The 478-nt window shown below is 66.1% G+C and overlaps 1 protein-coding gene across 1 annotated transcript in view; it reads left to right on the top strand.

Annotated features, from left to right (window-relative positions):
• The window catches only part of INPP5A (inositol polyphosphate-5-phosphatase, 40kDa), a 109,579-nt gene that overhangs the window by 94,762 nt on the left and 14,339 nt on the right, over positions 1–478 (top strand). The gene's annotated exons all lie outside the window — the stretch shown is intronic.

The raw sequence follows: 478 nt of genomic DNA, 5'->3' as shown, positions 1-478 counted from the left end.
CCCCCACCCTGGTGAGGCACTGTCTGTACCGCGGTCCCCACTTTTACGCTCCTGGTTACCCCACCGAGACCACTGTGACCTCTCAGGGCCGTCTTCATCTCAAAGGCCAGAACCGTGTGCAGATTCAGCCCCTGTCTGTCCCTCCGCCCCCGCTCAGCCCTCTGTGCTCCGGGTGCCCTGGGCAGCCTGGTCACCCACGGACTCTGGGCAGCACCTCTGCGTCACATCTCCTCAGGCCCCACGGGGGCTCTGTGCCTCCCTGAGCAGTGTCCACCATGTGCACCCAGAGAAGGGCACGTCTGTCTGGATGGGGGACTGTCTAGCTGTCCGGCAGACCCTGCCAGTCCCGAGTCCCTGCACAGAGCCGCCCTGCCCTGCCTGCCTGCCTGCCTGCCCCTGGGAAGCCCCCATCACCCGCCGGGACCTCTCACCTCTCATGTCCGTTGGCTTTGGGGCCTGGACTCTCCACCACCTAGTC

The sequence above is a fragment of the Bison bison genome, unplaced genomic scaffold (assembly GCF_000754665.1).
Source record: "Bison bison bison isolate TAMUID 2011002044 unplaced genomic scaffold, Bison_UMD1.0 scf7180017864456, whole genome shotgun sequence".
Classification (NCBI taxonomy): Eukaryota; Metazoa; Chordata; class Mammalia; order Artiodactyla; family Bovidae; genus Bison; species Bison bison.
The sequence above is the reverse complement of the archived record's forward strand: the minus strand, read 5'-3'. Positions and strand labels throughout refer to the sequence as shown.